Raw genomic sequence first — 14424 nt, forward strand, 5'->3', positions numbered from 1 at the left:
GGCCCCTCCCAGTTGCGCCAGAGGCGGAGGGAGGAGGAACAACCAAAAGGGAAGGCGAGGAGGAAAGCTTTCCACCTGACAGGGGAAAACCCGGTCACGGGGATGCGGGAAGGTGTGTTACAAATGGTAAACTGCTGACCTCAGACCCCACTCACCCGGAACAGGAGCCGGTCCTCCCCAAGGGTAACATATGCACACCTTGGGGTGACCCAGGCGGGAAAGGGGTGATGTCGGCCCAGGCCACAGGGGTAGTGGTTATACCTGACCCGCAGCCCCTGGGACGATTCGCCAAACCCAAGAGGAAGAAGGAACACCCAAAGGGTTGTGGGTTGTCCCGACAGGATGAGCGGGACCATGCCCGCATGCGATCTCTGGGCCCGGTCATCCTGACTGGCTCCGATCGCGGAGCTAGCCCCTCTGACCGGATTTAGGAAGGGGGAGGTGTGTCATGAACCATCATTTGGGTACCCCCGCACCTGGATCATGAGGGGGTAGACACCCCAAAATTCCTAAATACAGCCCAGAGACACAGACACCCTCTTAGCTGAATTCATAGACTGCAACCTCCTGGGAGCTGTGCCTCTCACACTAATGGAGCTATCCACAGGACGGTGTGTTCTATAGTAATAAAATGTGACTTTATTAGATACCAGTTGTTTCGGGAAGTAGTCCCTTGTTCTTATAAGTGTTGGGCCTATCAGGGCATATACCCCTGAGCCTGATAGATGTCTGTCTCCGTAATGTACTGTTTATTGCATGTGTGCAATTTCCTGCCATCCAGTGTGTGAGTGATACATGGGAAAGCCAGGACTGACCCCCCCCCTCTCCCCCTGCGCTCACAACCCCCCTGCACAGGAAGCAGCAATCAGCTGAGGGGGCTGTGACATCACAAATGACTACAAGGGGTTAACATGGCTCATTATACAATCCCAAAGTGGACATTTTCCTTATCAGCATAATTACCTGGCCTTTGTTCTAAGGGCAGTCATTGCAGACTACATGTCTCCAAAACCACAGGGGGTCTCCACATAGCTCTGAGACACCTTCTAAAGAGCAGGATTGAAATCCCTCCAATCAGGACACTCCGTGAGGTCACCAGGGGAGCGGAGCATTCTGGGAGGATGGAAGTTTTGAAGAGGGCACGCACCAGGGGTGGGGGGTTGTTGAGTTTGAGAGACTGCAGAGAGAGGCGGCTGCCAGGACCCAAGCCTGTCCGCCTGGTGCTGGTAGATGGGGACACAGCCAAGCATACTGCCCCACCAGAGCATCACAGGTGCCTGGCTTAAGTGTGCCAGCAGGAGCTGGGTGACTTTTCCAGGGTGCCCTACTCCCAGGAGTAGTGATTGGCGCAGGCCAAGATCAGCAGGACACCATCATCGCCCTCCCAGCAACCAACATCCAGCAGACGCAAGTATTCCCTGAGGTGGATATTCCCGGTATTGGGGCAGGGGTTCTTGCTTTGTGTGGTTCTAGTCATATTGGTCTATTCATAACTGTGTTTAATGTTAATGCTACCTGTATATATATGTACATAGTGTGGTTACGGTTTACATGTTTATTTAGTCTCTATGTAATAAAGGTTCCGTTGGACCTTGCTATTGCGTGCTTTCTGTGTGATCGCAGAATCGTGTGTGGCCCCAGGACCCGTGCAAAGCTCTAAACGCTGCCTTTCTCAAGGCGGAAAATACATGAGGCAAAAGTAATGCACATTATGAGCCTGGGGTCGTCACAATGCCTGTGGTCTAGCTCTGGCTAGAAGTAACTACAGGCGTATGGCTAACTTGAGGGAAACCTGGATGCCTTGAAGAGGTGGCTGTGTATAACTGGGAACACCCTTGTCAAATCGGAGTCATTATCACAACAGAGGAATAAATAATAACTGGTATTTATTATGCATGCAGATGAAGGAACAACAGTGACAGTTGGCAAATGGTATCACAATCAGAAACAGAATATCACATGCAACGTTTTATAAGCACACTGTATGAGCAATAACGAAGTTGAGCAATGGAGATGCAGTGCGAGTGCACTGATGAAGTCCTGAATTATAAGCAGCAAGCTAAGTGGGCAATTGATGCAATGTGAGAACACTGATAGAAATCCCAATACATATATACACTGGGCTATTTTTCAGCAGGCTCCAGTAGGAACTGTGGCCCTTATTCTAGTTCACTCTGACAAAATATTTCTTAGATGGACAAAACCATGTGCACTGCAGGTGAAGCAGGTGTAAAACCCCACCCAAATCTAATTATCTCTGCACAAGTAACACCTGCCTCACCTGCAGTGCACATGGCTTTGTCCATCTAAGAAATATTTTGTCAGAAAGTGAACTAGAATAATGGCTGCAGTTCCTGCTGAAAAATAGCCCTGCATATACAGGTGCAACAAGCACTAGAGACAGTGCAGTGTAGGACCACTGAAGAAGTCCAAGTAACTAATACAGTGGCTTAGATTGAGACAAATGAGGTGATACTGACCACTGTGCGCTTGGAAGATACCAGTCACGACTGGGGATTTGGGACCCGGGAGTGACCTTGGTGGCTAGCTGACAACCCAATGGAAACAGGACGGAGGCAAGTGGATACAAATGAGTAAAGTTTATTGCATAGAATGAACTGGTACAGGGGACATTTGAAAGTCTGTAAAAGTCTTTGGAAAGCTGGGAACTGATAACAGTTACTTGGAGGCACGTAGTAGAGGCACGGGAGCACAGGAGCAGGAAAGCCAGAGTAGGTCCACTGGAGTGCGGGTGCCGGAAGCACGGAGTTGGACCACTGGAGAGCAGGTGCCGGAAGCACGGTAGGCAGTGGTGAAGGTGGTTGCGGGTGCAGGTACTGAGGCACGCAGAGGCAGGTGGACACAGGTGCAGATGCTGGAGCGTGTGGGTGCAAGTGGTCACAGGTGCAGGAAACTCGAAAGCACAGGTGCAGGAAACTCGAAATGCAGTAACGGATGAACACTGGTGCAGATGAACACAGGTACAGGTGAGTCGGAAGCACAGGTGCAGGTAACTTCGGAAGGCAGGAACTGATGAACACAGGTGCAGGCGGCTCGGGAACACAGGTGCAGGCGGCTCGGGAACACAGGTGCAGGCGGCTCGGGAACACAGGTGCAGGCGGCTCGGGAACACAGGTGCAGGCGGCTCGGGAACACAGGTGCAGGCGGCTCGGGAACACAGGTGCAGGCGGCTCGGGAACACAGGTGCAGGCGGCTCGGGAACACAGGTGCAGGCGGCTCGGGAACACAGGTGCAGGCGGCTCGGGAACACAGGTGCAGGCGGCTCGGGAACACAGGTGCAGGCGGCTCGGAAACACAGGTGCAGGCGGCTCGGAAACACAGGTGCAGGCGGCTCGGGAACACAGGTGCAGGCGGCTCGGGAACACAGGTGCAGGCGGCTCGGGAACACAGGTGCAGGCGACAAGCAGGTACACAGGTGTAGGAACGCTGGTGCAGGGTCTTGGAGGCACACAGGTGTAGGAACGCTGGTGCAGGGTCTTGGAGGCACACAGGTGTAGGAACGCTGGTGCAGGGTCTTGGAGGCACACAGGTGTAGGAATGCTTGGAAGCAGGATACAAATGCTGGGTAACTGGAATACCACAGAGCTTAAGCAGGAAAACAAGCTGAAGCTTCCTCCCAAGTTATTGACAACAATGCAAAAGCAAAGCGTCTATGCGGGGCTGGGAGGATAACCCCTCAGAGCAGCACCGATTGGCCATCCGGGTGATTGGGAATGGCCACACCTGGAACAGTCTCTGGATGAGGCCAACAGGGAACTTGTATAAATCCTTTAAAGTGGTAACCACATAGTTAATGGCTGAATCAGAATCACCCAGGTGCTCATTACAAGCAAATACTCAGATCTTGCTACAGCAGGCTGACAAACAAGACTGACAGGCAGGTAAGACAGGACAAACACACTGAGTTCTGGCAGGATTGTGACAATACCGATGCACTAAAGGTAACAATGATGAAGGATAGATGCTGTAGTATATCGATGGTGACAGATTGTCACCAGAGACAAGTAGGAAACTCAGGAGATCAGTTGGAACTGATGGAGAGCTAAATGAGAATGATGGTGACCGATTGTCACTGGAGATTAGCTGGGAAGTTCAGGAGGTCGGTTGGAACCGATGGAGAGTTGAATTAAAATGATGTGGATCTGATGTTGGACAGTTTGTCAAAAGAGACTAGCTGGGATAACACAGGTCCTTGGAAGGAGCAGAGTCCACTGGAGCAGGAAACCTGGAAGCAGCTAGACACAGAGGGAGAGCACAATGCAGAGAACGGGAGTGCTTGAAATCAGCTGGAACTGAATTGGTTAATACCAGCAGGAAGCAATTAGCCAGAGTCTTGAGAGCAAATGCAGTTCCAATTTAAATAGATAGAGAATAAAAACAATTTGCCAGTAATGTGAAAAAACATACAGCACCTGGTATTCCCATGTGGTCTCCCACCCAAGTACTAACCAGGCCCAACACTGCTTAGTTTCCAAGAACAGACGAGATTGGGCCTATCCAATGTGGTATGGCTGTAGGTAAGATACAGGCACTTTTTTGCCCTCTTCTACTTCTATCACCAGGTAAGCTAATACAAAAGTTTCCTAACTGTATTGGCTTACTGAAAAAAATCATGTGTTGGTAATGTAAAAAGACCTACAGGACATGATATTAGCAGGGGGTCTTAAATTAAACTACTAAAGAGGCTCAACACTGTTTAGCTGCCAAAAGCAGTTGGAATTGGGCCTAAACAGTGTGGTAAGTCTTTAGGTGATGGCTATTGTGTCTGTTTGACCTCTTCCAAATGTCTGTGCTGCCAATAAAAAGAAAAAGTTTCCAATTTAAATAGCTAGAGAATAAAAACAATTTGCCAGTAATGTGAAGAAACCTACAGCACCTGGTATTCCCATGTGGTCTCCCACCCAAGTACTAACCAGGCCCAACACTGCTTAGCTTCCAAGATCAGACGAGATTGGGCCTATCCAATGTGGTTTGGCTGTAGGTGAGATACAAGCACTTTTTTGCCCTCTTCTACTTCTATCACCAGGTAAGCTAATAAAAAAGTTTCCTAACTGTATTGGCATACTGAAAAAAATCATGTGTTGGTAATGTAAAAAGATCTACAGGACATGATATTAGCAGGGGGTCTTAAATTAAACTGCTAAAGAGGCTCAACACTGTTTAGCTGCCAAAAGCAGTTGGAATTGGGCCTAAGCAGTGTGGTAAGTCTTTAGGTGATGGCTATTGTGTCTGTTTGACCTCTTCCAAATGTCTGTGCTGCCAATAAAAAGAAAAAGTTTCCAATTTAAATAGCTAGAGAATAAAAACAATTTGCCAGTAATGTGAAGAAACCTACAGCACCTGGTATTCCCATGTGGTCTCCCACCCAAGTACTAACCAGGCCCAACACTGCTTAGCTTCCAAGATCAGACGAGATTGGGCCTATCCAATGTGGTTTGGCTGTAGGTGAGATACAGGCACTTTCTTGCCCTCTTCTACTTCTATCACCAGGTAAGCTAATAAAAAAGTTTCCTAACTGTATTGGCTTACTGAAAAAAATCATGTGTTGGTAATGTAAAAAGACCTACAGGACATGATATTAGCAGGGGGTCTTAAATTAAACTACTAAAGAGGGTCAACACTGTTTAGCTGCCAAAAAAAATTAAAACCGTGTGGAAAATCTTTAGGTGATGGCTATTGTGTCTGTTTGACCTCTTCCAATTGTCTGTGCTGGCAATAAAAAGAAAAAGTTTCCAATTTAAATAGCTAGAGAATAAAAACAATTTGCAAGTAATGTGAAAAACCTACAGCACATGGTGTTCCCATGTGGTCTCACACCCAAGTACTAACCAGGCCCAACACTGCTTAGCTTCCAAGATCAGACGAGATTGGGCCTATCCAATGTGGTATGGCTGTAGGTGAAATACAGACACTTTTTTGCCCTCTTCTACTTCTAACACCAGGTAAGCTAATAAACAAGTTTCCTAACTGTAGTGGCTTACGGAAAAAAATCATTTGTTGGTAATGTAAAAAGACCTACAGGACATGATATTAGCAGGGGGTCTTAAATTAAACTACTAAAGAGGCTCAACACTGTTTAGCTGCCAAAAGCAGTTGGAATTGGGCCTAAACAGTGTGGTAAGTCTTTAGGTGATGGCTATTGTGTCTGCTTGACCTCTTCCAAATGTCTGTGCTGGCAATAAAAAGAAAAAGTTTCCAATTTAAATAGCTAGAGAATAAAAACAATTTGCCAGTAATGTGAAAAAACCTACAGCACCTGGTATTCCCATGTGGTCTCCCACCCAAGTACTAACCAGGCCCAACACTGCTTAGCTTCCAAGATCAGACGAGATTGGGCCTATCCAATGTGGTATGGCTGTAGGTGAGATACAGGCACTTTTTTGCCCTCTTCTACTTCTATCACCAGGTAAGCTAATAAAAAAGTTTCCTAAATGTATTGGCTTACTGAAAAAAATCATGTGTTGGTAATGGAAAAAGACCTACAGGACATGATATTAGCAGGGGGTCTTAAATTAAACTACTAAAGAGGCTCAACACTGTTTAGCTGCCAAAAGCAGTTGGAATTGGGCCTAAACAGTGTGGTAAGTCTTTAGGTGATGGCTATTGTGTCTGTTTGACCTCTTCCAATTGTCTGTACTGGCAATAAAAAGAAAAAGTTTCCAATTTAAATAGCTAGAGAATAAAAACAATTTGCCAGTAATGTGAAAAAACCTACAGCACCTGGTATTCCCACGTGGTCTCCCACCCAAGTACTAACCAGGCCCAACACTGCTTAGCTTCCAAGATCAGACGAGATTGGGCCTATCCAATGTGGTATGGCTGTAGGTGAGATACAGGCACTTTTTTGCCCTCTTCTACTTCTATCACCAGGTAAGCTAATAAAAAAGTTTCCTAACTGTATTGGCATACTGAAAAAAATCATGTGTTGGTAATGTAAAAAGACCTACAGGACATGATATTAGCAGGGGGTCTTAAATTAAACTGCTAAAGAGGCTCAACACTGTTTAGCTGCCAAAAGCAGTTGGAATTGGGCCTAAACAGTGTGGTAAGTCTTTAGGTGATGGCTATTGTGTCTGTTTGACCTCTTCCAAATGTCTGTGCTGGCAATAAAAAGAAAACGTTTCCAATTTAAATAGCTAGAGAATAAAAACAATTTGCCAGTAATGTGAAAAAACCTACAGCACCTGGTGTTCCCATGTGGTCTCCCACCCAAGTACTAACCAGGCCCAACACTGCTTAGCTTCCAAGTTCAGACGAGATTGGGCCTATCCAATGTGGTATGGCTGTAGGTGAGATGCAGGCACTTTTTTGCCCTCTTCTACTTCTATCACCAGGTAAGCTAATAAAAAAGTTTCCTAAATGTATTGGCTTACTGAAAAAAATCATGTGTTGGTAATGTAAAAAGACCTACAGGACATGATATTAGCAGGGGGTCTTAAATTAAACTACTAAAGAGGCTCAACACTGTTTAGCTGCCAAAAGCAGTTGGAATTGGGCCTAAACAGTGTGGTAAGTCTTTAGGTGATGGCTATTGTGTCTGTTTGACCTCTTCCAATTGTCTGTACTGGCAATAAAAAGAAAAAGTTTCCAATTTAAATAGCTAGAGAATAAAAACAATTTGCCAGTAATGTGAAAAAACCTACAGCACCTGGTATTCCCACGTGGTCTCCCACCCAAGTACTAACCAGGCCCAACACTGCTTAGCTTCCAAGATCAGACGAGATTGGGCCTATCCAATGTGGTATGGCTGTAGGTGAGATACAGGCACTTTTTTGCCCTCTTCTACTTCTATCACCAGGTAAGCTAATAAAAAAGTTTCCTAACTGTATTGGCATACTGAAAAAAATCATGTGTTGGTAATGTAAAAAGACCTACAGGACATGATATTAGCAGGGGGTCTTAAATTAAACTGCTAAAGAGGCTCAACACTGTTTAGCTGCCAAAAGCAGTTGGAATTTGGCCTAAGCAGTGTGGTAAGTCTTTAGGTGATGGCTATTGTGTCTGTTTGACCTCTTCCAAATGTCTGTGCTGGCAATAAAAAGAAAACGTTTCCAATTTAAATAGCTAGAGAATAAAAACAATTTGCCAGTAATGTGAAAAACCTACAGCACCTGGTGTTCCCATGTGGTCTCCCACCCTAGTACTAACCAGGCCCAACACTGCTTAGCTTCCAAGATGAGACGAGATTGGGCCTATCCAATGTGGTATGGCTGTAGGTGAGATACAGGCACTTTCTTGCCCTCTTCTACTTCTAACACCAGGTAAGCTAATAAACAAGTTTCCTAACTGTAGTGGCTTACGGAAAAAAATCATTTGTTGGTAATGTAAAAAGACCTACAGGACATGATATTAGCAGGGGGTCTTAAATTAAACTACTAAAGAGGCTCAACACTGTTTAGCTGCCAAAAGCAGTTGGAATTGGGCCTAAACAGTGTGGTAAGTCTTTAGGTGATGGCTATTGTGTCTGTTTGACCTCTTCCAAATGTCTGTGCTGGCAATAAAAAGAAAAAGTTTCCAATTAAAATAGCTAGAGAATAAAAACAATTTGCCAGTAATGTAAAAAAACCTACAGCACCTGGTATTCCCATGTGGTCTCCCACCCAAGTACTAATGAGGCCCAACATTGCTTAGCTTCCAAGATCAGACGAGATTGGGCCTATCCAATGTGGTATGGCTGTAGGTGAGATACAGGCACTTTTTTGCCCTCTTCTACTTCTATCACCAGGTAAGCTAATAAAAAAGTTTCCTAACTGTATTGGCATACTGAAAAAAATCATGTGTTGGTAATGTAAAAAGATCTACAGGACATGATATTAGCAGGGGGTCTTAAATTAAACTGCTAAAGAGGCTCAACACTGTTTAGCTGCCAAAAGCAGTTGGAATTGGGCCTAAGCAGTGTGGTAAGTCTTTAGGTGATGGCTATTGTGTCTGTTTGACCTCTTCCAAATGTCTGTGCTGGCAATAAAAAGAAAACGTTTCCAATTGAAATAGCTAGAGAATAAAAACAATTTGCCAGTAATGTGAAAAAACCTACAGCACCTGGTGTTCCCATGTGGTCTCCCACCCAAGTACTAACCAGGCCCAACACTGCTTAGCTTCCAAGAACAGACGAGATTGGGCCTATCCAATGTGGTATGGCTGTAGGTGAGATACAGGCACTTTTTTTCCCTCTTCTACTTCTATCACCAGGTAAGCTAATAAAAAAGTTTCCTAACTGTATTGGCTTACTGAAAAAAATTATGTGTTGGTAATGTAAAAAGACCTACAGGACATGATATTAGCAGGGGGTCTTAAATTAAACTACTAAAGAGGCTCAACACTGTTTAGCTGCCAAAAGCAGTTGGAATTGGGCCTAAACAGTGTGGTAAGTCTTTAGGTGATGGCTATTGTGTCTGTTTGACCTCTTTCAATTGTCTGTACTGGCAATAAAATGAAAAAGTTTCCAATTTAAATAGCTAGAGAATAAAAACAATTTGCCAGTAATGTGAAAAAACCTACAGCACCTGGTATTCCCATGTGGTCTCCCACCCAAGTACTAACCAGGCCCAACATTGCTTAGCTTCCAAGATCAGACGAGATTGGGCCTATCCAATGTGGTATGGCTGTAGGTGAGATACAGGCACTTTTTTGCCCTCTTCTACTTCTATCACCAGGTAAGCTAATAAAAAAGTTTCCTAACTGTATTGGCATACTGAAAAAAATCATGTGTTGGTAATGTAAAAAGACCTACAGGACATGATATTAGCAGGGGGTCTTAAATTAAACTACTAAAGAGGCTCAACACTGTTTAGCTGCCAAAAGCAGTTGGAATTGGGCCTAAACAGTGTGGTAAGTCTTTAGGTGATGGCTATTGTGTCTGTTTGACCTCTTCCAATTGTCTGTACTGGCAATAAAATGAAAAAGTTTCCAATTTAAATAGCTAGAGAATAAAAACAATTTGCCAGTAATGTGAAAAAACCTACAGCACCTGGTATTCCCATGTGGTCTCCCACCTAAGTACTAACCAGGCCCAACACTGCTTAGCTTCCAAGATCAGACGAGATTGGGCCTATCCAATGTGGTATGGCTGTAGGTGAGATACAGGCACTTTTTTGCCCTCTTCTACTTCTATCACCAGGTAAGCTAATAAAAAAGTTTCCTAACTGTATTGGCATACTGAAAAAAATCATGTGTTGGTAATGTAAAAAGATCTACAGGACATGATATTAGCAGGGGGTCTTAAATTAAACTGCTAAAGAGGCTCAACACTGTTTAGCTGCCAAAAGCAGTTGGAATTGGGCCTAAGCAGTGTGGTTAGTCTTTAGGTGATGGCTATTGTGTCTGTTTGACCTCTTCCAAATGTCTGTGCTGGCAATAAAAAGAAAACGTTTCCAATTGAAATAGCTAGAGAATAAAAACAATTTGCCAGTAATGTGAAAAAACCTACAGCACCTGGTGTTCCCATGTGGTCTCCCACCCAAGTACTAACCAGGCCCAACACTGCTTAGCTTCCAAAAACAGACGAGATTGGGCCTATCCAATGTGGTATGGCTGTAGGTGAGATACAGGTACTTTTTTCCCTCTTCTACTTCTATCACCAGGTAAGATAATAAAAAAGTTTCCTAACTGTATTGGCTTACTGAAAAAAATTATGTGTTGGTAATGTAAAAAGACCTACAGGACATGATATTAGCAGGGGGTCTTAAATTAAACTACTAAAGAGGCTCAACACTGTTTAGCTGCCAAAAGCAGTTGGAATTGGGCCTAAACAGTGTGGTAAGTCTTTAGGTGATGGCTATTGTGTCTGTTTGACCTCTTCCAATTGTCTGTACTGGCAATAAAATGAAAAAGTTTCCAATTTAAATAGCTAGAGAATAAAAACAATTTGCCAGTAATGTGAAAAAACCTACAGCACCTGGTATTCCCATGTGGTCTCCCACCCAAGTACTAACCAGGCCCAACATTGCTTAGCTTCCAAGATCAGACGAGATTGGGCCTATCCAATGTGGTATGGCTGTAGGTGAGATACAGGCACTTTTTTGCCCTCTTCTACTTCTATCACCAGGTAAGCTAATAAAAAAGTTTCCTAACTGTATTGGCATACTGAAAAAAATCATGTGTTGGTAATGTAAAAAGACCTACATGACATGATATTAGCAGGGGGTCTTAAATTAAACTACTAAAGAGGCTTAACACTGTTTAGCTGCCAAAAGCAGTTGGAATTGGGCCTAAACAGTGTGGTAAGTCTTTAGGTGATGGCTATTGTGTCTGTTTGACCTCTTCCAATTGTCTGTACTGGCAATAAAATGAAAAAGTTTCCAATTTAAATAGCTAGAGAATAAAAACAATTTGCCAGTAATGTGAAAAAACCTACAGCACCTGGTATTCCCATGTGGTCTCCCACCTAAGTACTAACCAGGCCCAACACTGCTTAGCTTCCAACATCAGACGAGATTGGGCCTATCCAATGTGGTATGGCTGTAGGTGAGATACAAGCACTTTTTTGCCCTCTTCTACTTCTATCATCAGGTAAGCTAATAAAAAAGTTTCCTAACTGTATTGGCATACTGAAAAAAAATCATGTGTTGGTAATGTAAAAAGATCTACAGGACATGATATTAGCAGGGGGTCTTAAATTAAACTGCTAAAGAGGCTCAACACTGTTTAGCTGCCAAAAGCAGTTGGAATTGGGCCTAAGCAGTGTGGTAAGTCTTTAGGTGATGGCTATTGTGTCTGTTTGACCTCTTCCAAATGTCTGTGATGGCAATAAAAAGAAAACGTTTCCAATTTAAATAGCTAGAGAATAAAAACAATTTGCCAGTAATGTGAAAAAACCTACAGCACCTGGTATTCCCATGTGGTCTCCCACCCAAGTACTAACCAGGCCCAACACTGCTTAGCTTCCAAGATCAGACGAGATTGGGCCTATCCAATGTGGTATGGCTGTAGATGAGATACAGGCACTTTTTTGCCCTCTTCTACTTCTATCACCAGGTAAGCTAATAAAAAAGTTTCCTAAATGTATTGGCTTACTGAAAAAAATCATGTGTTGGTAATGTAAAAAGACCTACAGGACATGATATTAGCAGGGGGTCTTAAATTAAACTACTAAAGAGGCTCAACACTGTTTAGCTGCCAAAAGCAGTTGGAATTGGGCCTAAACAGTGTGGTAAGTCTTTAGGTGATGGCTATTGTGTCTGTTTGACCTCTTCCAATTGTCTGTACTGGCAATAAAAAGAAAAAGTTTCCAATTTAAATAGCTATAGAATAAAAACAATTTGCCAGTAATGTGAAAAAACCTACAGCACCTGGTATTTCCACGTGGTCTCCCACCCAAGTACTAACCAGGCCCAACACTGCTTAGCTTCCAAGATTAGACGAGATTGGGCCTATCCAATGTGGTATGGCTGTAGGTGAGATACAGGCACTTTTTTGCCCTCTTCTACTTCTATCACCAGGTAAGCTAATAAAAAAGTTTCCTAACTGTATTGGCATACTGAAAAAAATCATGTGTTGGTAATGTAAAAAGACCTACAGGACATGATATTAGCAGGGGGTCTTAAATTAAACTGCTAAAGAGGCTCAACACTGTTTAGCTGCCAAAAACAGTTGGAATTGGGCCTAAACAGTGTGGTAAGTCTTTAGGTGATGGCTATTGTGTCTGTTTGACCTCTTCCAAATGTCTGTGCTGGCAATAAAAAGAAAACGTTTCCAATTTAAATAGCTAGAGAATAAAAACAATTTGCCAGTAATGTGAAAAAACCTACAGCACCTGGTGTTCCCATGTGGTCTCCCACCCAAGTACTAACCAGGCCCAACACTGCTTAGCTTCCAAGATGAGACGAGATTGGGCCTATCCAATGTGGTATGGCTGTAGGTGAGATACAGGCACTTTCTTGCCCTCTTCTACTTCTATCACCAGGTAAGCTAATAAAAAAGTTTCCTAACTCTATTGGCTTACTGAAAAAAATCATGTGTTGGTAATGTAAAAAGACCTACAGGACATGATATTAGCAGGGGGTCTTAAATCAAACTTCTAAAGAGGGTCAACACTGTTTAGCTGCCAAAAAAAAATTAAAACAGTGTGGTAAATCTTTAGGTGATGGCTATTGTGTCTGTTTGACCTCTTCCAATTGTCTGTGATGGCAATAAAAAGAAAAAGTTTCCAATTTAAATAGCTAGAGAATAAAAACAATTTGCAAGTAATGTGAAAAACCTACAGCACCTGGTGTTCCCATGTGGTCTCCCACCCAAGTATTAACCAGGCCCAACACTGCTTAGCTTCCAAGATAAGACGAGATTGGGACTATCCAATGTGGTATGGCTGTAGGTAAGAAACAGGCACTTTTTTGCCCTCTTCTACTTCTAACACCAGGTAAGCTAATAAACAAGTTTCCTAACTGTAGTGGCTTACGGAAAAAAATCATGTGTTGGTAATGTAAAAAGATCTACAGGACATGATATTAGCAGGGGGTCTTAAATTAAACTGCTAAAGAGGCTCAACACTGTTTAGCTGCCAAAAGCAGTTGGAATTGGGCCTAAGCAGTGTGGTAAGTCTTTAGGTGATGGCTATTGTGTCTGTTTGACCTCTTCCAAATGTCTGTGCTGGCAATAAAAAGAAAACGTTTCCAATTTAAATAGCTAGAGAATAAAAACAATTTGCCAGTAATGTGACAAAACCTACAGCACCTGGTATTCCCATGTGGTCTCCCACCCAAGTACTAACCAGGCCCAACACTGCTTAGCTTCCAAGATCAGACGAGATTGGGCCTATCCAATGTGGTATGGCTGTAGGTGAGATACAGGCACTTTTTTGCCCTCTTTTACTTCTATCACCAGGTAAGCTAATAAAAAAGTTTCCTAAACGTATTGGCTTACTGAAAAAAATCATGTGTTGGTAATGTAAAAAGACCTACAGGACATGATATTAGCAGGGGGTCTTAAATTAAACCACTAAAGAGGCTCAACACTGTTTAGCTGCCAAAAGCAGTTGGAATTGGGCCTAAACAGTGTGGTAAGTCTTTAGGTGATGGCTACTGTGTCTGTTTGACCTCTTCCAATTGTCTGTACTGGCAATAAAAAGAAAAAGTTTCCAATTTAAATAGCTAGAGAATAAAAACAATTTGCCAGTAATGTGAAAAAACCTACAGCACCTGGTATTCCCACGTGGTCTCCCACCCAAGTACTAACCAGGCCCAACACTGCTTAGCTTCCAAGATGAGACGAGATTGGGCCTATCCAATGTGGTATGGCTGTAGGTGAGATACAGGCACTTTCTTGCCCTCTTCTACTTCTATCACCAGGTAAGCTAATAAAAAAGTTTCCTAACTCTATTGGCTTACTGAAAAAAATCATGTGTTGGTAATGTAAAAAGACCTACAGGACATGATATTAGCAGGGGGTCTTAAATTAAACTTCTAAAGA

General features: G+C 43.5%; 19 non-coding genes and 3 pseudogenes across 19 annotated transcripts; all 22 read right to left on the bottom strand.

Moving 5' to 3' along the window:
- Positions 1-4421: 4421 nt before the first annotated feature.
- LOC146043525 (5S ribosomal RNA) lies at positions 4422-4540 on the bottom strand. Its single transcript, XR_014464516.1, has one exon. It is a non-coding gene; the product is annotated as a 5S ribosomal RNA (ribosomal RNA).
- Positions 4541-4885: 345 nt separating this feature from the next.
- On the bottom strand, positions 4886-5004 carry LOC146044773 (5S ribosomal RNA). The gene has a single exon (XR_014465210.1). It is a non-coding gene; the product is annotated as a 5S ribosomal RNA (ribosomal RNA).
- A 345-nt stretch (positions 5005-5349) lies between these two features.
- Positions 5350-5468, bottom strand: LOC146044774 (5S ribosomal RNA). Its single transcript, XR_014465211.1, has one exon. It is a non-coding gene; the product is annotated as a 5S ribosomal RNA (ribosomal RNA).
- A 333-nt stretch (positions 5469-5801) lies between these two features.
- On the bottom strand, positions 5802-5920 carry LOC146043992 (5S ribosomal RNA; annotated as a pseudogene).
- A 345-nt stretch (positions 5921-6265) lies between these two features.
- Positions 6266-6384, bottom strand: LOC146044806 (5S ribosomal RNA). The gene has a single exon (XR_014465243.1). It is a non-coding gene; the product is annotated as a 5S ribosomal RNA (ribosomal RNA).
- Positions 6385-6729: 345 nt separating this feature from the next.
- LOC146044830 (5S ribosomal RNA) lies at positions 6730-6848 on the bottom strand. Its single transcript, XR_014465267.1, has one exon. It is a non-coding gene; the product is annotated as a 5S ribosomal RNA (ribosomal RNA).
- A 345-nt stretch (positions 6849-7193) lies between these two features.
- On the bottom strand, positions 7194-7312 carry LOC146044408 (5S ribosomal RNA). Its single transcript, XR_014464897.1, has one exon. It is a non-coding gene; the product is annotated as a 5S ribosomal RNA (ribosomal RNA).
- Positions 7313-7657: 345 nt separating this feature from the next.
- On the bottom strand, positions 7658-7776 carry LOC146044842 (5S ribosomal RNA). Its single transcript, XR_014465279.1, has one exon. It is a non-coding gene; the product is annotated as a 5S ribosomal RNA (ribosomal RNA).
- Positions 7777-8120: 344 nt separating this feature from the next.
- Positions 8121-8239, bottom strand: LOC146043706 (5S ribosomal RNA). The gene has a single exon (XR_014464698.1). It is a non-coding gene; the product is annotated as a 5S ribosomal RNA (ribosomal RNA).
- A 345-nt stretch (positions 8240-8584) lies between these two features.
- LOC146043384 (5S ribosomal RNA) lies at positions 8585-8703 on the bottom strand. Its single transcript, XR_014464376.1, has one exon. It is a non-coding gene; the product is annotated as a 5S ribosomal RNA (ribosomal RNA).
- Positions 8704-9048: 345 nt separating this feature from the next.
- Positions 9049-9167, bottom strand: LOC146043195 (5S ribosomal RNA). The gene has a single exon (XR_014464188.1). It is a non-coding gene; the product is annotated as a 5S ribosomal RNA (ribosomal RNA).
- Positions 9168-9512: 345 nt separating this feature from the next.
- On the bottom strand, positions 9513-9631 carry LOC146043149 (5S ribosomal RNA). The gene has a single exon (XR_014464142.1). It is a non-coding gene; the product is annotated as a 5S ribosomal RNA (ribosomal RNA).
- A 345-nt stretch (positions 9632-9976) lies between these two features.
- Positions 9977-10095, bottom strand: LOC146044604 (5S ribosomal RNA). The gene has a single exon (XR_014465040.1). It is a non-coding gene; the product is annotated as a 5S ribosomal RNA (ribosomal RNA).
- Positions 10096-10440: 345 nt separating this feature from the next.
- On the bottom strand, positions 10441-10559 carry LOC146043692 (5S ribosomal RNA). Its single transcript, XR_014464683.1, has one exon. It is a non-coding gene; the product is annotated as a 5S ribosomal RNA (ribosomal RNA).
- Positions 10560-10903: 344 nt separating this feature from the next.
- On the bottom strand, positions 10904-11022 carry LOC146044373 (5S ribosomal RNA). The gene has a single exon (XR_014464877.1). It is a non-coding gene; the product is annotated as a 5S ribosomal RNA (ribosomal RNA).
- Positions 11023-11367: 345 nt separating this feature from the next.
- Positions 11368-11486, bottom strand: LOC146043478 (5S ribosomal RNA). Its single transcript, XR_014464471.1, has one exon. It is a non-coding gene; the product is annotated as a 5S ribosomal RNA (ribosomal RNA).
- Positions 11487-11832: 346 nt separating this feature from the next.
- LOC146044643 (5S ribosomal RNA) lies at positions 11833-11951 on the bottom strand. Its single transcript, XR_014465080.1, has one exon. It is a non-coding gene; the product is annotated as a 5S ribosomal RNA (ribosomal RNA).
- Positions 11952-12296: 345 nt separating this feature from the next.
- LOC146043786 (5S ribosomal RNA) lies at positions 12297-12415 on the bottom strand (annotated as a pseudogene).
- Positions 12416-12760: 345 nt separating this feature from the next.
- LOC146043746 (5S ribosomal RNA) lies at positions 12761-12879 on the bottom strand. The gene has a single exon (XR_014464737.1). It is a non-coding gene; the product is annotated as a 5S ribosomal RNA (ribosomal RNA).
- A 334-nt stretch (positions 12880-13213) lies between these two features.
- On the bottom strand, positions 13214-13332 carry LOC146044015 (5S ribosomal RNA; annotated as a pseudogene).
- A 345-nt stretch (positions 13333-13677) lies between these two features.
- Positions 13678-13796, bottom strand: LOC146044818 (5S ribosomal RNA). The gene has a single exon (XR_014465255.1). It is a non-coding gene; the product is annotated as a 5S ribosomal RNA (ribosomal RNA).
- A 345-nt stretch (positions 13797-14141) lies between these two features.
- On the bottom strand, positions 14142-14260 carry LOC146043710 (5S ribosomal RNA). The gene has a single exon (XR_014464702.1). It is a non-coding gene; the product is annotated as a 5S ribosomal RNA (ribosomal RNA).
- Between the last annotated feature and the right edge of the window lie 164 nt (positions 14261-14424).

Source organism: Crinia signifera, chromosome 19 (genome assembly GCF_055691185.1).
Source record: "Crinia signifera chromosome 19, ASM5569118v1, whole genome shotgun sequence".
NCBI classification, from domain to species: Eukaryota; Metazoa; Chordata; class Amphibia; order Anura; family Myobatrachidae; genus Crinia; species Crinia signifera.